Consider the following 22,348-nt stretch of genomic DNA (forward strand, 5'->3'; position numbering starts at 1 on the left):
AAACCCAGACACATATGGTCAATTAATCTTTGACAAAGGAGGCCAGAATACAAAATGGGAAAAAGACAGTCTCTTCAGCACATATTGCTGAGAAACCTGGACAGCTGCATGCAAATCAATGAAACTGGAACACACCCTCACAGCAATGCACCAAAATAAACTCAAAATGGCTGAAACATTTAAATATAAGACAAGACACCATCAAATTCCTGGAAGAGAACATAGGCAGAACATTCTCTGACATCAACCTTGCAAATGTTTTCTCAGGTCAGTCTCCCAAAACAACAGAAATAAAAGCAAAAATAAACCAATGGGACCTCATCAAACTGAAAAGCTTCTGCACAGCAAAGGAAACCTAAAAGAAAACAAAAAGACAACTTACAGAATGAGAGAAAATAGTTTCAAATGATGCAACTGACAAGGGCTTAATCTCTAAAATATAAAAACAACTTATACAAGTCAACAGCAATAAAGCCAACAATCTAATGGAAAAATAGGAAAAGAACTGAATAGACATTTTTCCAAGGAAGATGTACAGATGGCCAACAAGCACATGAAAAAATGTTCAACATCCTTTATGTTTAGAAAAATGCAAATCAAAACTCCCATGAGATACCACCTTATACCAGTCAGAATGGCCACATTAATAATCCCACAAATAACAAATGCTGGAGGGGATGTGGAGAAAAGGGAACCCTCCTGCACTGTTGGTGGGAATGTAAGCTGGTATAGCCACTCTGGAGAACAGCATGGAGGTATCTTAGAAAACTATACATAGAACTTCCATATGACCCTGCAATCCCACTCTTGGGCATATAGCTGGACAAAACTTTCCTTGAAAAAGACACATGCACCCGCATGTTCATTGCAGCACTACTCACAATAGCCAAGACATGGAATCAACCCAGATGTCCATCAACAGACAATTGGATTAGGAAGATGTGGTAGATATACACAATGAAATACTACTCAGCCATAAAAAAGAATAAAATAATGCCATTTGCAGCCACATGGATGGAACTAGAGACTCTCATATTGAGTGATGAAAGAAAGAGAAAGACAAATACCATATGATATCACTTATATCTGGAATCTAATATAAAGCACAAATGAACCTTTACACAGAATAGAAAGTCATGGACTTGGAGAATAGACTCGTGGTTGCCAAGAGGGAGGGTGAGGGAGTGGGATGGACTGGGAGCTTGGGGATAATAGATGCAGACTATTGCCTTTGGAATTGATTAGCAATGAGCTCCTGCTGTATAGCACTGGGAACTATGTCGAGTCACTCATGATGGAACATGATAATGTGAGAAAAAAGAATGTACACATGTATGTGTAACTACCATGCTGTACAGTAGAAAAAAAAATAAAAGGTTAAAAAAAATGCCAACCATATTGGTTCAAAGTAAATAAGAATAATGCCAAAAACAGGAGTAAGTATCTTACACACACACACAAAAAAAAAGTCCATTCACCTCTCATGAAAGAGGTGACAATATTTCTACATCACTACACTTGAGTGCTAAATCAGTTGATTTAAAATAAGAAAGATATAATATTGGGAATGATTTGGTGGCATACTCTGCCCTATCTCATGCTGGCACCAAGGGAGAATTCAAGATCTTATCCCATTTCCCATCTCTACTGTCACCATCACCTTCAACACATGTACAGACAATTCCACTTCCAGCAAGCAGAGCTCCAACATGTGTCCAAGAGCACTGAGGATCAAGCAAATCTTTGGGTAGAGAATGAAGAGAGGAAGAGTAACTCTTCATCAATTATCTTTGATCCTCCCACCCCTCCTTGAAAGTAGAGTGGGAAAGCTAAAAGGAACCCAGAAGACAAAAAATAGAGTGGCTTAATTGGCTCTACTTGAGTCTGAGGGAAAAATTCCTTAAGGCTCTTTCATGGTCCAATCCAATTTACCAGAATGAAGAAACAGATCGACTTGGCTAAGCATCAAGACTTGGGCATTTTCCTGGAGTAGCTCTGACAAATTATCTTGAAATCATAAGATTCCAATTGTTACTTTCAAAATGCAGATATGTGAGGCCTCACGTAACTAAGTGCTCAAGTGATAATTAGCATTACCTCTTGAAGACCAACATAATTATTTGCTTATTAATCAGTCAATAATCATTTGCTTATATGAAATTTTTGGCCTTACTTGCTTGGTATGCCATAATTAGTAAAATTTGCCGTAAAAATATGTGGAAGGATAAAAGAAAATGCCCTTTGAAAAATTGAATACTGTATAAATGTAAGATATTGCTACTATCAACTGTAATATGATACTATTACAGCCTGACTGTGCATACAATCAGGCAGTGTGCTTGTCAGTTTACCAAGCTTCATTACGAAACTAACAGATGGGCAACGTAAAAAACTGACCTTTGGAAGATCTCTGTCTTGGCCTTTGGCATCCTGCCCTCAGGCGCACAGTGTGGCCCTTAAATCCATCTCTCCAAGAGACTACAGGAAATGCTTGTGTGGTCAAACTGATTCTGACACTGGTCTCGTTCCAACCAAAGCTCATTAGTTTTACTTTTCCCTTTAGATTTGTGGGTTAGAGTTTTATTTGTTGCATAATAGCAGGCACTAGCAGCTTGTATTTTTCTTTACCCCTTGGCAACAAATCAGCAACGTATCCATTACATTTTCTTTCTTAAGTGGTGGTTCAGTGCATGTCCTTAGACTTGGTTGTCATTCCAAACATTTATTAATTACTCTAGTTATAATATACCAGCCAAGATAAAATAAAATTGAACTAATGCTCTAGTTTCAACTAACCTAGACCTGCATTATCCAGTATGGTAGCCTCTAGAAAATATGGCTACTGAGCACTTGAAATCTGACTAGTCTGAACTTGAGATATGCTGTAAGTATAAAATTCACACCAGATTTCAAAGACTTAGTACAGAGAATTTTTAATTTCAATAATTTTTAAATTGATTATGAGATGATATGGTAATATTTTGATTACATTGATTAAAATAAACTATATTATTAAAATCAATGCCAACTGTTTCATTTTATTTTTTAGCGTGGTGACTAGAAAATTTAAAATTATATATGTGGGTCACATTATATTTCTACTGGACATCTTTGATCTAGATGCTCAAGAATCTTTCTAGGAATTCCATTCTCAGTAATCCTGAATTGCCTTGCAAATATAATTAATTTGAATTCACTCTTTCTTACAGGTTCAATTAAAATTTGTTTAAAATTTAGAGTTGACAAGAATGTAAAAGGCAAATTAAATAAAACTAATTAATGCCCATTAATCATGTTTAAATGGCACTGACCTTGACCTTCAAAGAGCTTGGGAAGTTCTTTAAACAATTGCATTAAGATCTTTATGTCGTGCCAAGTCATACCAAATGCTGAAGCAGAAATATTCTAATGCTGTTCTTGCCTAGAGGTGACTTCCTCAACCCGCAGCTCCACTGAGAATAATAAACAGCAAATGACACATAATAGCTTATGCACTGATGTATGTGCTGTGCAAATGTCACAGCACTTTTTTCCAAAACAACATCTTGAAATATAAGAAATTAGAAAAGTAGATTTGTTCCTAGTACTTGTGATTTTTTCTCAAACTCAGCTTTCAATATGTTCTGTAATGTATGCATAATGTAGGACCACGTATTCATAAATCAGAGGTATTTGAAAAACAGATGACCACTGTATTTGTGGCCTATAATTTTTTTTCTTAAGGAAATTAAGAGATACAAGAAATGAAAAGACTTAGCATTAAAAAAAAAAAATTCACCAACCACTACTCAGTGCCACTAGTTTCATCCACTGAATAGAAAAGAAGGAATCATAAGAAAACAGCCTAACCATGAGAAAACAGTAACATCCTTCTGATCTGGAATACATAGCAAAGGCTTTATTAAATATCACTGAGTCCAAAGGAAGTATAAGCCTACAATGAGCCATTTGTGCAAAGGAAATAAAAAGCTGCAGGATGACAGAGCATGCAAGAGAGAGAGAGAGAGAGCTGATAAAGACTCCCAAGAAACAGCTAAATTAGTTAAATTGTTCTGTATAATTTTCCTACCCCTTACTAAGGAAGTGTACTCTATAGCTGTGACAGGATATTCCAAAAATGAGAAAAGCCTCTTTTCCCCATGGGGGTCTGGTGTGCAATGGCTGCAAGCAGCAGCCCTCTTGGTAGTACATGCAGCCTGCTGCCTGTATAGACTGCCCTCAGGGACCTTGGAGACAGCCCTTTCCAGTGGACATTCATGACTGGCATGCTGTCCCCAGTCTAGGCTCCAGACAAGTATGTGTGGTACCTTTGGAAAGCCCCAGGGCATGGTGGCCAGGGGCCATATTGGCCAAGTCATAAGGTCCATCCGCACCAAGCTGCAAACAAGGAGCATGTGATTGAGGCCCTATGCAGGGCGAAGTTCAAGTTCCCTAGCCACCAGAAGATCCATGTCTCCAAGAAGTAGGAATTTACTTAGTTCCATGCAGACGAATTTGAAAACATGGTGGCAGAAAAGTGGCTTATCCGGGGTGGCCGTGGGGTCAAATACATCCCTAATCACACACCCCTGGACAAATGGCAGGCCCTGCACTCGTGAGAGCCTTGGCACGTTGTCCCCTCCTTAACACCCACCAATAAATCCTACTTTCCTGTCAAAAAGAAGGGGGGGAGAAAAGTATTTTTTCTCTAATGCAACAGCTTCTAATAACAAGAAATTTAACAGCAAGAAATCATTCAGTGAATTTAATAATGTAAAGATAGTAAACTTAGAATTACTTAATCTTTAAAAATACCCGTGTTAAAAATTAAAAAAAAAAAAGAAGGAATGAAGAGATAACTAAAGACTGCTCAACACTGAGGCATAGAAACATTTCATATTATTCCTAGTTCATCTTTAAGCTTCCCATTTTTCAGATAGACAAACCAAAGCATTGAATTTAGTCAACCTGCCAAATTTAAAAATAGCCTATGGAAATGAATTAATTTCCAACTGATTTTTTTCCCACTAATTTCTCAGGCAGTTCTTTCTCCCCACATCGTGTTTATAAAATTACTGCTCTTAGAACAGTATGGATGGCTTTTAAGAGACCTAACATGAAGGCAATAATCTTAATTTGAGAGTTAACTATATGGATGGCCCTTGAATCAAATTCAACTTTTAAGACACTGTTCTATAAAATCATACTAAACTTGGAGTTCCTCTTGTGGTGCAGTGGTTAACGAATCTGACTGGGAACCATGAGGTTGCGGGTTCGGTCCCTGCCCTTGCTCAGTGGGTTAAGGATCTGGTGTTGCCGTGAGCTGTGGTGTAGGTCCCAGACACAGCTTGGATCCTGCGTTGCTGTTGCTCTGGTGTAGGCTGGTGGCTACAGCTCCAATTAGACCCCTAGCCTGGGAACCGCCATATGCCACAGGAGCGGCTCAAGAAAAGGCAAAAAGACAAAAAAAAAATTTTTTAAATAAAATAAAATAAAATCATGCTAAACTCTTCCCTCAAACTGTGACAACTATTAGATAATAATGATACAACCTTCAAAGCATTTTTAAAAGTGCACACATCCATATACTTTTTAAAAGTCAAATGGACATATCATAGACATTTCATTTACAGTACTTAGTTTTTTTAATCTACATAGTGTGCTACTCTATGAATGTTAACAGTTTTCTCAATATGGCTATTCATTTAGGTTATATATAATTTTTCACTATTACGAACAATACTATAGTACTGTTCTCTGGCTTATATTCTGCAACTTATATAAGAATTTAAGATGAATAAATTCCTAGAGGTGGGATTTCTGAGTTAAAGACTATTATATTTGGGGAGGCTTTTTGCAGATACTGCAAAACTTACTCTCTAATCATTTTGGCCAATTATCAGCCTTAGGAGAAATAAATGAAGGGGCCATTTCCCCATAACCTCACCAACACTGAATGCTAATAATTATCACATCTGACAAGAGAGGAAGAATATATCTCAATTTTCACTCCATTTGAATTCTTTTTTGACAAATCAAAGTTGATAGTTTGTTTTTATTTTTAAGGTTATCTTTTATCCTCTACTTTCTTGTTTAATTGGTCTTTCCTGGTGCTATTTGCCTAAAAGGAGAATAATAACAGTTCTCTGTCTTGAGACTTACAGGGTATAATTGAAACATTCATCTGATTCTAGGAATTGGCAAATATAATTTGCTGTTGAATAAACTAAGAATTATTGCATTTTTCTAACATCTTTGGTTTAGCCTTTCATCAAGCAAAACAAAATCAGTCTTATTCTATACAATGTTCCCTAGGAATAAGAAACATTTTAATTTGGCCTGTATTTAGCAAAATTTCAAAATTTTCAATATTATTCAATTTAAAATTTCAACTCACTATTTATATGATTTTCTCTTCAAAAAAATTTGTCTTTTATGAACATTGACTCAAACCCAAAGAGAGATTCTTTTTGCACATTTATACTTCAAAGGAAAACAAAAAAACAAGAGACCTGCTTCAGGATTTCCACGGATATTGACATTCCTACTGCGCATCTTAAGGACAACATGTGAGAGCTTTAGTAAAGCCTTTGAAGATTTAAAATGCATCAAATTAAAAACTACATCCATTAAAAAAAAACTCTTCTGACGTTAATTCTGTCAACATTGCCGGGGGGGAAGAAGATGGCCTTTTTAAAGATATAAACACAGTTGGGGATAAAGATATTTTCTTTATAGAGACTATCTAGATATCTCACTGCTGGGTATTAATGTTAAGATAAAAACAAAAGCAGATTTGTGCCAATGGACATAAGAGGGAAGTGAGCCACAAAGAGAAAATTTTCAAATTGTAAGAAATTGGACTGCTTCCTTATATTGCAAGAAATATCATCTTAAAGATTTGAAGGCAACTTTAAAAGAGAGCTAGTTCACCCACTTATCCATCTAATGCTTAAATCTTCTCCTTGGGAGATTGGCCAAATATTCATGCACTCAACGTTTAAATACACGCAATGACAAGGAATGCGTTACCTACGGGCGGAGCCAGGATGATTAATAAGTCCTTCTTGGTATGTCTTGCTAAAACTGCTTTTCTTATACATAAAATATTGAATAATTCTACTTACACGATAGCAGTGTACAAGAACTTTGGTTGAGTAATTCTACATCCATTCCCAACCTCCTCTTCTATATTGGCAGCGAAACTAAACACTCGCTTTTTCTGATCTCCATTGTAACTAAAGGTTGTCAACAGAACTCAGTTATAGCTAATGAAACGTAAGAAAAGTTTACACGCGGGTTATGGAAAAGCTTTTTCCATCCATTCCCCCTTCTTTCTGCCCTGAGCATAAACTGGATTAAGTTACAATTGCTACTTGCAACCAAGAATCACAGATACTGACCCTCACATTTTTGTGCCACTGAACTCTAGCAGCCACCTACCTTCAGATTTCTTGTCACTTGAGAAAAGAAAACTCCATCAGTCTAGAAGGATTTTAACTCAGGGCTTCTGATGCTTGCATCTGAAGACAATTCTATGTAGCACACATACCATATGGTCACACTGAAAGGTCAAATACTTATTCCACTTGATAACACCTTGTATATTAACAAAGTTTTTTTGTTTTGTTTTGTTTGTTTTTTTTTGTTTTTTTTTTTTTTTGCTATTTCTTGGGCCACTCCTGCGGCATATGGAGGTTCCCAGGCTAGGGGTCCAATTGGAGCTGTAGCCACCGGCCTACGCCAGAGCCACAGCAACACGGGATCCAAGCTGCATCTGCAGCCTACACCACAGCTCACAGCAACGCTGGATCCTTAACCCACTGAGCAAGGGCAGGGACCGAACCCGCAACCTCATGGTTCCTAGTCAGATTCGTTAACCACTGCGCCACGATGGGAACTCCAACAAAGTATTTTAATAAACTAGTACAGACAGCCAAATGGGATATACTCTCACCTTCAATTGCCAACAATCTAAAATATATTATATAATTTAAAACTATTAGTTAGAACACAGAAGTAAGAGAACTTAGTAAGCAGAAGTTAGAAACTTTTGAATTCTTATGGAAGACCACTGTAAGCAGTTTATTCATTGTTCCTGGTCAATTCCCTCTCTCTTCTATCTTCTCTTTCTATTCCTATCTTCCCTATTCTCCAGTTCACCTTAAATTAAGATTTCTAAGCTCTGAAAAAGACTGATAGAATGATCCAATTTGTTTTTTCTTCCCTTTTTTGAGGTCTATCAGGAATGTCAGTTTTCTTTAAATTACTTGCAGCCACAGCTTAATCTCAAAAAGGAGCACTGAATTTCAGCTTTCCCAGGATCATCAAATTTGAGCCTCAAGTTGTGATTTAGAGATACTAATCTGCTACAATCTTTTTAGACTAATAGCAAAATGCCCCATAAGAAATATGTCTAAAACTCTGACCCATTTTTCTAGCTTTACTTAATGCATATTGCCAATAATGTTATAAAATAATTAATGTAAGTAGTCTCTTGAAGGAATTAAAATCTTAATTTCTCCCATAATTTACACCCAACTCAATCCTCTTAAAGAAAAACTAAAATTTCATTATTGTAAAATTTTGATTTTATCAATTCCATTTCTGCATCAGTCACAGGATTGATCACATATCGCTTATCAACTTCGAAGAAAACTTCTAAGGATGACAGTAAAGTAATTAAGAGAATAAACTTTAGCAAAAGTAAGATTTTACTTCTGAATTTGAATTTTTCCCCTTACAAACTGATTGATGTGGAACAAATTACATAAGACCATTTATACTTACCAGTAAAAAAAGAGAGAATAATTAAATATGTGTGTGTGAGTGTGGGTGTGCAAGCCACATGTGCATATGGCTTAGCATCATCACTAGCATGTTAGTGTTCAATACATGATCTGCTTTTATCATTCCTAAAAGATTATTGGTATCCTTTGGTATCTTTCAGACTTCGACCATACTACTTGCTTTTAAACTATCCAGATTTTCCTAAATTCCTTCTTTGATTTGGTCAAATGATTCAAAATCATGGAATATATATCATGAGTATATATTATTTTCCTATTTATATAATTTCATTTGTTAAAATTTCTGAACCATTGCCCAATCTTCTGTAGAAATAGAATCTATACGATTTGGCGAGAGGTTTTAAAAAGACCAAAGTGATGAACAGATAGAATATAGCCCACTAACATTAGAGACAAAGATAAGTTTGTATTCTTTCAGGAAAATACCCTGAAACAAGGATTTTAGTGCAAATAGCTTTGGGGAGAAATGCTGGGAGTAACGGTATGAAAGTAAGGAAGGGAAACAAAGAAGGATGCTTTATCACTGTAGGTGATTTGAGCTTAATCTCACTGAGGAAACACTAAGGAAACGATAAAAGCCAGCACAAAACATACACTTTCAAATTATGGTGCCAAAGGGGTAAGGGAGCAAGGGTATCTACACCCCAACTCCTGAGATCATTAGTTGAGGACTGCTCCTAGGGGTTGTTAACTACTGATCATGGATCATAGACACAGTAGTCTTCTGTAGTGCCAGGGGAAAAGAAATCAGATACCAAGATGAAAATACTGGGAGATGGACGTCAGAAGGAGCCCACTGAATGATCAGAAGGGAAGGAGGAAAGAGGCATGGATGGTGTGTGCTTCAGGGCACTAAGCACCAAATCGAACCAGGGGAGGAAGAGCTAAAACCAAGTCATGTCTTGCAACAGGACAAATCCCAGAAGTAAAAATATTACCTGAAAGGAATCTGAGAAGAGGAAGCAGAAGTCTGATATTTTTGTGGGATGGAAATGTTGGCAACCCAAACAAAAGCTGGAATTTTGGTTTTGTGGGTACGGTACACATCTCAGTGAAAACAATATCATTTCAATGCATCCTAGCAAGAAACTCACGGTGCTAGTTTTTCTCCTGGCTATATGGGCACACCTGGGCCTCTAGGAGCACATTTTTTTTATCTGGTTGCTATTGTAGAGAGTACATGGTACCTCCCAAAGCACTTTCAGCCACTTTTCAGAGGCTTTGAAGAAGAAGGCCATTTTAGAACTCCCACTCAGGCTTGATCTTCCCTCTCTGAGGTAAATTCAGCATCTCTTGTACTTTAATGCCCAAAACTTAGCTCACTGGCATGGCATTTCCTGCATTTTCCTGGCCTGGTAGAGTCTATTGGGTATTGTCTTTCGCTGCAGTGGAGATCCTGAGAGAGGCCTGGGACCGTGGGCTGAGGCCCAGAGTCTAGGTGGAAGCAGACCTAAAATCATGAGAAAGCCTGCACCACCATCCCTCTCCTTCCCTGACTTCTTTAGCATACACGTATTAAGCACCTACTTCCCTCTCACATCCCTGGCAGAGTTACAGTGGCAAGCAAGTCAGGCACTGAAACCCCCTGTTACAGGTTCCGTCAATTAGCCCGTCTGTGCTAAGGAGGTCTAAGTTGTCAATGAGATTCTCATGATTACATTGTCACTTATTTTCCAGTGTCTGAATGCCACAATCTATCTCCACTCCTCCCATGCTCCATTCCTGACCAACTCATCACGGGCAGAACTTTAGTCAAATCCATCTTTGATGCAAGAGATGATGTGTACTACTGGCAGCAAATATCAGTAAGGTCCTTCTCACACACAATGGATGTCACTATCATTAGAGGGGCTTGTGAAACATTTTCAAAGAGTTATTCAATAGTTTTTTGGGGGCTTCTTTGAGGTATGATTACATTTAGGGAATTTTAAGAATTTAGGACTTTTTCATATGAATTACACTTTGCTTTATACAGAAAAACTTTTCCTTAGGAGTCATACTCATTTATTCCACTGATCTTCCATTTATTATAGACTCCTGTGGATTTGATATGTTGGAGTAAAGCTATCTCTGAAAGGAGAAATTCTGACTTAAAAAAAAAAAAAAAGACTGCTGATCAATGTGGAGCTGTTCTTACAGGTTAGTATACAAAAGGAACATGTTTAAAAGGCTATGTGAAATTAATTCGGGGACATTCGGAAAAGACAATCAATTACAGAAAATATTTCTAGATCTTTCCATAAATTATATGAACTTTCCACTTTGTATAATAGGAATATTTTTTTCAGCAGAAAACCGGATATATGAATGATATCTTTTGGAAAAATGAATGAATCTTTATCCCTCAGGGCTGTCCTTGATAAATGATGATAAAGCTGAGAATGGTTTTACTAACAAAAAAACAATCCCACATTATCCACACTAATGAAAGAAAACACTGATTGAATGATTTTTTTAAGCCCACAAACAAACAAACAAAAATTTACAGGTATTTCCAATCGAGAACATGGAAACAAGGTAAGAAGGAAGGAGGACTTAAGTTAGGATGCTCAACTTTGCCTTCCTTATGTCAAAGAAACTAGTGCTATTTTAAGAAGGCAAATGATACTCTCTTCTCAGAGCCTTACTGACTCATACTGCTTTCCACGTTTGCTCTGTTAGATCCTTATGGGAAATTCCAAGTAGGTAGAATAGACCAAGCTTTTTTCTTTTTTTTAAACATTTAGGCAAGTCTTTAGTCTTTAATTTCCATCCCAACATTCCCTATTATTCATAACTCCACCCTGATTTTTAATATTTAATAATAAATTTTTTATATTTAATAATAAATGTCATGTATTCAGCCTAGTCTCTGCAGGCATGTGATTTGAAAGTCCCGGCCAACATTTCTCCCACCCAACCAAACTATGCTATTAAATATCCCAGGAAACTATTCACTCCATAATTCCATTCTCAAATAGCCTCCCTCATTTTCTATTTAAGTCTCAGGTCTCCATAAGATCTATTCATATGACATCCCCTTCATGAAGAAATTATCATACTTATTATTATTATTATTATTATTTGTCTTTTTGCCATTTCTTGGGCCGCTCCCGCAGCATATGGAGGTTCCCAGGCTAGGGGTCGAATCAGAGCCGTAGCCACTGGCCTACGCCAGAGCCACAGCAATGCGGGATCCAAGCTGAGTCTGCAACCTACACCACAGCTCACAGCAATGCCGGATCCGTAACCCACTGAGCGAGTCCAGGGATCGAACCCACAACCTCATGGTTCTTAGATTCGTTAACCACTGAACCACGACGGGAACTCCCCTCACATTTATTTTTTATAAGCAGGAGTACACTGCTAAATAACAGGCTCTCCCTGGAAAAGAGAGGGGATCCTTGATTTGTAGGTGTTTGCCAACTTCTATGTGATAAATTCTCCTTTCATAACCAATTTCAAAACTTGGAGTTGGACAAGCACTCACAATTGACTCTTGAGAGCTGATGAGAGAGCTGGCTCTAGCACATAATTTTTTATCAGACTAACTTGCCAGATACTTTGTAACAGTGCATCAAGGTGTTGTGTGTTGTATTTTTTAAGAGAGGGGAGAAAGTGTAATAGAAGCAGCACTGAGCAGAAGTAGAGAGAACTGGGCTCCAGCTCTAGCTCTACCATTATTTAACTAGATGACTCTAAAGCAACTTAACCAATCTGGATCTAGTTTTCTTACCAATAAAACTACAAGCACACACTAAATAACATAACACTAACAGGTCTATGATTCTATGCAATCCTTCACACAAAGGATTTATCACCTCAAATGGAACATCCTTGAGAATAAGCTACATCACAACATAGATCTTCAACCCCCAAGCACAGTGCCTTGCCTTTAACAGGTGTTTCATAAACAGTTTAGAATAACCGATTTTCCTAGGTCACATTGGCGAAACCTGGGAATATAAGAGGTTAATGGAAAAAAATTAAGGTATGAGATGCACTGGCACAAGGAGATAAGAATCAAGGGATTAATTTGAGGAATAATGTTCCCTATGACTATAAATCTTTTCCAGGTTGTTAATGGATGGGTGGGAAGTGTCATATTTAATTGCCCACCATGTCTGGTCCTTCCTTCCCCTTCAGGGACCACAAAATCACCAAGTGGTCCTCATTTGACAGTGAGTGCCTCTTACTAGAAGCTTCCCTTTATCACCATCATTCTTCTACTCTCAAGACCACACTGGACTATGTTTTTAGCATTTTTTGCTATTTGAATTTCCCCCATCATATATATCTGCCAGATTTATCTCAAAGAAAAGAGCATCTTTTTTTACCAATTTATTTCTTTCCATTTATCTCATACCCCTATTTGTGAACATAAAGAACTCAAACTGTAGCTGATTCAAGCACTATTATTAATACCTATATAGGAAAGTACAATAAAACTATATGTATTAGACATTGAACAGAATATAAATGGGATTCTTTCCATATAAGCTTCAGCCAAGGCTTCAAAATTATTATATAATAATGAAGAAGAGCCCTGTTCAGAATTGCTAAGACTATAAAACCACTTCTACAAACATCTCCAACCAATAAAAACTTTTGAGATGGAAGAACTGCAGAAGAAGAATCTTTTGGAGAATTACTGGAGGTATGGTTGCCCCAATAATTTCTTGCTTTAAGTCAAGTGATAACAAATTCAAGGGGATACTTGGAGAGTTTGACAAGTATCTTCAGAGTTAAAGAGACTTTAAGTGCTGGCATAAGAGGCTGTGCCTAAACAGGCCTGAAGTAGCAATGAAGAGAGAAAAAGAAGACCTGAGTTTTCTGTAGACCAGTTGTGGGCCACACAGGATCCTGGAAAAAACTGCCTAAAGGACAAGGTGACTCAAGATATGAACAGCCACCAGAAGTCCAGGAACAGAGGAACACTGTGTCAAAGTAACATGCATGAGGCATCACTCAACTCACAGGAATTAGAGTTGTACCTGAGAGTCCCAGAGGGGCTTCACCCTAAAGCATCCCATGAAAAAGTTACATTGGTAAGATCTCGCCTTCATCCGGTTCTGGAGGGACCAGAAAACACCTCTCTCTCTCTCTCTCTCTCTGTCTCTTTCCACCCTTTTTCCCTCCTTCCTCCACTCCCCTTCCAGGTTTCTAATCCTTAGTCTGGTCCTTGCTTGGGATGGAAGAAAATTTAAAGACAAGAGATATATTATTATAATGAACTGTACTCTTTGCAGCTTCAGAGTTACTGCAAGACTATTAATCATTAGAGAGTAAGTTAAAAAGCTATGAGTCATGCTCAAGCTCTTATCCAAGGGGGAAAGCTATTCAGAAAAATGTGTTAGTGAGAAAAAATAATGTTGCTTTAGGTGTTCTTTTCTAATAAGTCCACTTTAAAAAAAAAAGATGGCAAACTTAGGGGAAAAAAAAAAACTGGCCTCCAACTCTTAAACCTTTGAATGTTTCCAAAGCCACTCTAGAACACCTGGAGGCATTGGCTTGCCTGCTCCTAAACAAGCCATAAGCACCTGCTTTCCGAGAAAAGCAAAAGCTATTTCTTCTTCAACCTTGTTGATCCTATATTCTGTCTAATTACTAGTATTAAAACCATGGTTTTCCTACTGCTTTTAAATGAAGATACAATGTATTTCTACTCCCCTGTAGATTTTTTTGGGTCTTAAGTGTCCAGGCTAGGGGTAAAATTGTAGCTGTAGCTGCCAGCCTACACCACAACCACTGCAATACTGGATCTGAGCCATGTCTGTGACCTACAGTTCACAGCAAAACCAGAGCCTTAACCCACTGAGCAAGGCCAGGAATCAAACCCATATCCTCATGGATACCAGTCGGGTTCATTACTGCTGAGCCACAACGGGAACTCAATACTCTGTAGATTCTTAAGTGGGCTAGTCCTAGGTCTCAAACACTACTTGTAACAGTCTTCATAAATGAAAATGTGTGCATTATTCCAAAATCAAATGGTTGGGATCCAACCCATTGGGAGACAGACGTTTCCCATAACATGGGTACACTCCAGTGTAAGAATAAAAAAATATTATTCAAAACAATAATCTCTACATAGAACTCATATACAGCTCCCAAATCTCTCAAAGGATGTAGATGTTTTCTCCAAAGATCTATCATGGGGATAGGAGAAACTCATTATTCTATCTGTATTAATCTGTCATGGTGTGTACAGTCACATATCTCACATAGAAATGGCACAAGTGGAGATTTCCAGGCTATCTCTTGGGGCCCCAAGACACCATAAGTTGACAGAGTTAATAAAGGTATACTCTAAGAATTATGAACCTGCCCATTATTTTTCTGGAAATTATAGCCAAAACCAATAGCAAGAAAAAAAAAAAAAAAAGAAAGAAAAAAAAAAGAAGACCCAATGCTGTCAGGATGGGAGGCATTCTTTTTTTTTTTTTTAATTTTCCCACTGTACAGCAAGGGGGTCAGGTTATCCTTACATGTATACATTGCAATTACAGTTTTTTCCCCCACCTTTTCTTCTGTTGCAACATGAGTATCTAGACATAGTTCTCAATGCTATTCAGCAGGATCTCCTTGTAAATCTATTCTAAGTTGTGTCTGATAAGCCCAAGCTCCCGATCCCTCCCACTCCCTCCCCCTCCCATCAGGCAACCACAAGTCTCTTCTCCAAGTCCATGATTTTCTTTTCTGAGGAGATGTTCATTTGTGCTGGGTATTAGATTCCAGTTATAAGTGATATCATATAGTATTTGCCTTTGTCTTTCTGGCTCATTTCACTCAGGATGAGATTCTCTAGTTCCATCCATGTTGCTGCAAATGGCATTATGTCATTCTTTTTTATGGCTGAGTAGTATTCCATTGTGTATATATACCACCTCTTCCGAATCCAATCATCTGTCGATGGACATTTGGGTTGTTTCCATATCTTGGCTATTGTGAATAGGGCTGCAATGAACATGCGGGTGCATGTGTCTCTTTTAAGTAGAGTTTTGTCCGGATAGATGCCCAAGAGTGGGATTGCGGGGTCATATGGAAGTTCTATGTATAGATTTCTAAGGTATCTCCAAAGTGTTCTCCATAGTGGCTGTACCAGTTTACATTCCCACCAGCAGTGCAGGAGGGTTCCCTTTTCTCCACAGCCCCTGCAGCACTTGTTATTTGTGGATTTATTAATGATGGCCATTCTGACTGGTGTGAGGTGGTATCTCATGGTAGTTTTGATTTGCATTTCTCTTATAATCAGCGATGTTGAGCATTTTTTCATGTGTTTGTTGGCCATCTGTATATCTTCTTTGGGGAAATGTCTATTCAGGTCTTTTGCCCATTTTTCCGTTGATTGATTGGCTTTTTTGCTGTTGGGTTGTATAAGTTGTTTATATATTCTAGAGATTAAGCCCTTGTCAGTTGCATCATTTGTAACTATTTTCTCCCATTCTGTAAGTTGTCTTTTTGTTTTCTTTTTGGTTTTCTTTGCTGTGCCAAAGCTTTTCAGTTTGATGAGGTCCCATGGGTTTATTTTTGCTCTAATTTCTATTGCTTTGGGAGACGGACCTGAGAAAATATTCATGAGGTTGATGTCAGAGAGTGTTTTGCCTATGTTTTCTTCTAGGAGTTTGATGGTGTCCTGTCGTATATTGAAGTCTTTCAGCCATTTGGAGTTTATTTTTGTGCATGGTGTGAGGGTGTGTTCTAGTTTCATTGCTTTGCCTGCAGCTGTCCAGGTTTCCCAGCAATGCTTGCTGAATAGACTTTCTTTTTCCCATTTTATGTTCTTGCCTCCCTTGTCAAAGATTAATTGACCATAGGTGTCAGGGTTTATTTCCGGATTCTCTATTCTGTTCCATTGGTCTGTCTGTCTGTTTTGATACCAGTACCACACTGTTTTGATGACTGTGGCTTTGTAGTATTTCTTGAAGTCTGGGAGAGTTATGCCTCCTGCTTGGTTTTTGTTTCTCAGGATTGCTTTGGCGATTCTGGGTCTTTTGTGGTTCCATATAAATGTTTGGATTGTTTGTTCTAGTTCTGTGAAAAATGTCATGGGGAATTTGATAGGGATTGCATTGAATCTGTAGATTGCTTTGGGTAGTATGGCCATTTTTACAATATTGATTTTTCCAATCCAGGAACATGGAATATCTTTCCATTTCTTTACATCTTCTTTGATTTCTTTGATTAAAGTTTTATAGTTCTCGGCATATAGGTCCTTTACCTCTTTGGTCAGGTGTATTCCGAGGTATTTGATTTTGTGAGGTACAATTTTAAAAGGTATCGTATTTTTGTATTCCTTTTCTAATGTTTCCTTGCTGGTATACAGAAATGCAACTGACTTCTGAATGTTAATCTTATATCCTGCCACTTTGCTGAATTTATTCATCAGTTCAAGGAGTTTTGGGGTTGAGTCCTTAGGGTTTTCTAGGTATAGTATCATGTCATCTGCATACAGTGACAGTTTGATCTCTTCTCTTCCTATATGGATGCCTTTTATTTCTTTTGTTTGTCTACTTGCTGTGGCTAGGACTTCCAAAACTATGTTGAAGAGCAGTGGTGAGAGTGGGCATCCCTGTCTTGTTCCAGATTTGAGTGAGAAGGCTTTCAGTTTTTCCCCATTGAGTATTATATTTGCTGTGGGTTTATCATAAATGGCTTTGATTATGTTCAGGAATGTTCCCTCTATACCCACTTTGGCGAGGGTCTTGATCATGAATGGATGTTGAACTTTGTCAAATGCTTTTTCTGTGTCTATTGAGATGATCATATGATTTTTGACCTTTTTTTTTGTTAATGTGGTGTATGATGCTGATTGATTTGCATATGTTGAACCATCCTTGTGAACCTGGGATGAACCCAACCTGGTCATGGTGTATAATTTTTTTGGTATGTTGTTGGATTCGGTTGGCTAAGATTTTGTTGAGAATTTTTGCATCTATATTCATCAATGATATTGGCCAATAGTTTTCTTTTTTGGTGGTATCTCTGTCTGGTTTTGGAATGAGGGTGATGGTGGCCTCATAGAATGTCTTTGGGAGTATTCCTTCTTCTTCAACCTTTTGAAAGCGTTTAAGGAGGATGGGCACCAATTCCTCTTTATATGTTTGATAGAATTCACCTTTGAAGCCATCTGGTCCTGGACTTTTATTTGTAGGGAGTGATTTTATGACCTCTTCAATTTCATTTCTAGTGATCGGTCTGTTCAGTTGGTCTGTTTCTGCTTGATTCAGTTTTTGCAGGGTGTAAGATTCTAGAAAATTGTCCATTTCTTCCAGATTGTCAAACTTGTTGCCATATAGTTGTTCATAGTATTCTCTTATGGTTTTTTGTATTTCTGCTGTATCCGTTGTGATTTCTCCTTTTTCATTTATAATTTTGGTTATTTGGGTTCTTTCTCTCCTCTTTTTAGTGAGTCTGGCCAGGGGTTTGTCAATTTTGTTCACCTTTTCAAAGAACCAGCTCTTGGTTTTATTAATTTTCTCTATTGTTTTTTGAGTCTCTATTTTATTGATTTCTTCTTTGATCTTTATCATTTCCTTCCTTCTGCTGACTTTAGGTCTTTTTTGTTCTTCTTTTTCTAATTCGTTTAGGTGGAGGGTTAAGTTGTCAATTTGGGATCTTTCTTCTTTTTTGAAAAAGGCCTGGATTGCTATAAATTTCCCTCTGAGCACTGCTTTCGCAGCATCCCATAGATTTTGAGAGGTTGTGTCTTCATTATCATTTGTTTCAAGGTAGTTTTTAATTTCCTTCTTGATTTCCTCATTGACCCATTTGGTTTTTTAGTAGCATGTTGTTGAGTCTCCATGTAGTAGGTTTTTTCTCTCTGCTTTTCCCATGGTTGAATTCTAATTTCATGGCATTGTGGTCAGAGAAGATACCTGAGATAATTTCTATGCTCCTAAATTTATTGAGATTCGCTTTGTCCCCCAATATGTGGTCAATTCTTGAGAATGTTCCATGAGCATTTGAGAAGAATGTGTATTCTGCTTTTTTTGGATGTAGTGTCCTGAAGATATCAATTAAGTCTAACTTTTCTATTGTTTCCTTTAGGATCTCTGTTGCTTTATTGGTTTTCTGTCTAGAGGATCTGTCCACTGATGTGAGGGGGGTATTAAGGTCTCCTACTATGATTGTATTCTCATCAATATCTCCCTTTATGTCTGTTCATATTTGTTGTATGTATCTGGGTGCTCCTACATTTGGGGCATATATGTTAATGATAGTAACATCCTCTCCTTGGATGGATCCCTTAATCATTAAATAGTGTCCTTCTTTGTCTTTCTTTATGCCTTTTGTTTTAAAGTCTATTTTGTCTGATATGAGCGTTGCGACTCCTGCTTTTCTGTCATGTCTATTGGCGTGAAATATTTTTCCCCACCCTTTCACTTTCAATCTATATGTATCCTTTGTCCTAGGTGAGTTTCTTGCATGCAGCATATTGAAGGTTTTTGCCTTTTTATCCACTCAGCCACTCTGTGTCTTTTGATTGGGGCATTCAGTCCATTGACATTTAAGGTGATAATTGATAGATGATTATTTATTGCCATTTGAACCTCGTGTTCCAGTTGATTCTATGGTTCTCCATTCTTCCTTTCTTTTTTTTTTTTTTTTTTTTGGTTGGATGGTCTCCTGTTATTATCTGCTTGAGTGTATTTTTTTTTTCATTTTTTGCAAATGCAATATTTGGTTTTGGCTTGTGGTTGCCCTGTTTTTCAAGTATGCTAACCCCTTCCCATAATTGTGTGTTTTAGCCTGATGGTCCTGTAAGTTCAAACACTTCATTACTATATTAAAATTAAGAAGAGAGACATACATACAAACAAAAAGGGTTATTTATTTCCTAAAATCCCTTGCCCACATTTTATGGTTTTGATGACTCTTTTTTATTTTTTTATTTTTTTTTCTTTTTAATTTTATTTTGTTTGAAGCATGTTCATGATTAAATCTGTATGCTGGCTTATTTGAGTGACTGCTCTCTGATTGCGGTTTCCTCAGTCCTAGTTCTTCCTCTTCTTCTTCTTCTTTTTTTTTTTCTTTTCTTTTTTCTTCCCTTTCCTTCCTTTCTTTTTGGTTTAGAGAAGCCCTTTCAATACTTCCTTTAACCTGGGTTTTGTGTTGCTGTATTCTTTAAGTTTTTGTTTGTTGGGAAAAATTTTTATTTCCCTTTCTATTTTAAATGATATTCTTGCTGGATAGAGTATTCTAGGTTGCATATTTTTTCCTTTTAGCACTTTAAATATCTCTTGCCATTCCCTCCTGGCCTGTAGTGTTCCTGTAGAGAAATCAGCTGATAAGCTTATGGGGGTTCCCTTGTAGGTAACATTCTGCTTTTCTCTTGCTGCCTTTAGGATCCTCTCTTTATCACTAACTTTTGCCATTTTTATTATGATGTGTCTTGGTGTGGGTCTGTTTGGGTTCAGTTTGTTTGGGGCCCTCTGTGCTTCTTGTATCTTGAATCCAGTATCCTTTAGATTTGGGAAGTTTCCAGCGATAATTTCTTCAAATATATTTTCCATTCCCTTATCTTTTTCTACTCCTTCTGGAATTCCTATTATGCGTAGATTGGCCCGCTTTATATTATCCCATAGGTCTCTTATATTGCTTTCCAGTTTTTTGATTCGGTTTTCTGTCTGCTGACCTGATTGGGTGATTTCCATTATTCTATCTTCCATATCACTGATTCGTTTTTCTGCATTATTCATTCTGGTTTTTACTGCCCCTAGTTCAGTTTGCATCTCTGCAAATGAATGTTCTAGTTTTTCTTGGCTCCTCCTTATATTTTCTAGTTCCTTTCTGAGGGTATCTGCATTACTGTTCATATCTTCTCTTAATTCCTTCAGTATTTTCACTATTTCTCTTTTGAACTCCAGGTCTGTCTGACTGCAGAGATCTGTTTCATTGTTGGCTGTTTTAGGTGAGTTCTCCTGTTGGTTTGCCTGGGGGTGGTTTCTCAGCTTCTTCATCTTGCTTGTTTTCTTTCTCCTGAGGGAGTTGTACTCTCTGTGGCTGGGCAGTGTTTGCCTTGTCACTGCCGTGGAATATTTCCTGAGGGCTGGCGTTGTTGGTCAATCTTTTTTGAGGCAGTGTGGCTTTTCTGGAGTGTTGATGGGGCTAACAGTATTTCTTTGAGGTAAAGGAGGACTTCCTGAGGGCAGACAGGACTGGGAGGTCCACACCACGATGGTAGCAGATTTCACTTGGTCATGCAGAGCTTGCTCTGGTGTTTTTAGGCTGTGGGTTCTTGCAGGGGGTTGGCGGTGTTGGGCAGCTGCTCTTCAGGGGTGCATCACCCCCTGGGGGCTGGAGCAGCTATCTGGGTCACTGAGAACCTAAGAGGCTCTTCCCTAGGGCAGCCCAACTCAGAAGGACAGCCTGAGAATGTAGGCAGATCTTTTCACAGTCTGGCCCAGCTTGTTGCAGCTTTTCTGGGCTGCAGGGGCTCTTCCAGGGGGCTGGTGGTGCTGAGCAGCTGTTCCGCGGGAGTGGGGCACCCCCTGGGGGCTTGGGCAGGTAGCAGGGCCATTGGAGACCCAAGAGGCTCCTCCCCAGGGCAGCCCAACTCAGAAAAACCGTCTGAGATCTTTTCCCGACTAGGCCAGGCTTGTTGCAGCTTTTCTGGGCTGTAGGGGGTCCTGCCTGGAGCTGGCATTCCTATGCAGCTGGTCCACTAGAGCATCCCCTGGAGGCTTGGGCGGGTAGCAGGGCTGTTGGAAACCCAAGAGGCTCCTCCCCGGGGCAACCCGACTCAGAAAAACCGTCCGAGAATTAGGCAGATCTATTCACAGCCTGGCTAAGCTTGTTCTAGCTTTTCTGGGCTGCAGGCCTTTTCTCAGGGGCTGGTGGTGTTTGGTGCTGATGGCAGGCATTCTTAACTACATTTTACGCCAATTATTTCTTCTCACATGACAAGCAGGCATCAATTCCCAAACTTTGACCTATATTTCAGTTATCTGGTTTTCAGACAAAAACAAAACAAAAACAAAAACACTTTCTATCGTAAAAATGCTATGACAGCCTGCCACACGATGAAGAATCCCTACAGGCTCTCAGAGAACAATTTTGGATTGAGTCTGCGAAACTTTTATAGGACAGAAAGAGGAGGTGGGGAAAAAGAGGATAACTGTCCTCCCTTCTTTGAGAGGTCTTATTTGTCGCAGTATCTAAGACATTCAGAGTGGGAAAATGAAATGATGGAAATAACAGTCCAGTATCTACTTATCTCCACAGTATCTCGGGGGCCCGCAGACCATGTCCTTGGCTGCTTCCCCTCCTTCAAGCATATACTAATCATTCAAGTAAAACCTCCAAAAGAAGATCTCCTGGGAGTTCCTGCTATGGTTCAGGAGTAACAAGCCTGACTAGTATCCACAAGGATGCAGGCTTGATCCCTGGCCCCGCTCACTGCATTAAGGATCCTGCATTTCTATAACCTGTGGTGCAGATCACAGACATGGCTCAGATCCTGTGTTGCTGTGGCTGTGGTGCAGGCTGGCAGCTGAAGCTGCCATCAAGTCCTAGCCTGGGAACATCCATATGCTACAGGTGCGACCCTGAAAGAAAAAAATACATATATATGCCCT

At 38.4% G+C, this 22,348-nt stretch overlaps 1 long non-coding RNA gene and 1 other non-coding gene across 20 annotated transcripts in view; one reads left to right on the forward strand and one right to left on the reverse strand.

The window, feature by feature from the left end:
* The window catches only part of LOC102159998 (uncharacterized), a 749,988-nt gene that overhangs the window by 697,028 nt on the left and 30,612 nt on the right, over positions 1-22,348 (reverse strand). The window lies entirely within an intron of this gene.
* On the forward strand, positions 4,110-4,239 carry LOC146395733 (small nucleolar RNA SNORA70). The gene has a single exon (XR_014830631.1). It is a non-coding gene; the product is annotated as a small nucleolar RNA SNORA70 (small nucleolar RNA).

This window comes from Sus scrofa, chromosome 15 (assembly GCF_054392235.1).
Source record: "Sus scrofa isolate SSC_HxYL_T2T_F1_AM1 chromosome 15, Sscrofa_HxYL_maternal_Yorkshire_Landrace_v2.0, whole genome shotgun sequence".
Classification (NCBI taxonomy): Eukaryota; Metazoa; Chordata; class Mammalia; order Artiodactyla; family Suidae; genus Sus; species Sus scrofa.